A 244-nucleotide genomic window follows, 5' to 3' on the forward strand; every position below is an offset into this window, starting at 1 on the left:
TCTATCTCTGTGTATATATCTTTTGCTTCCATCCAAGAGGAACCGATAGAGAGAAAATTCTCCCTCGTCCTTCCGCTGTGACTCTAACTCAAAGAAACAAGGAAACAAACTAGGAGAAATCTTCTTCTTCTCCTCTTCCCATGACTACGATGTGGCCTCTCATAGACTATGTCCCTTCTCATTCTATCTCCGGCAACACCGATCTGTCTCTCGATCTTTACCATGCGCCGAGCAGATCTATCTA

Source organism: Cystoisospora suis (genome assembly GCF_002600585.1).
Source record: "Cystoisospora suis strain Wien I chromosome Unknown contig_5974, whole genome shotgun sequence".
NCBI classification, from domain to species: domain Eukaryota; phylum Apicomplexa; class Conoidasida; order Eucoccidiorida; family Sarcocystidae; genus Cystoisospora; species Cystoisospora suis.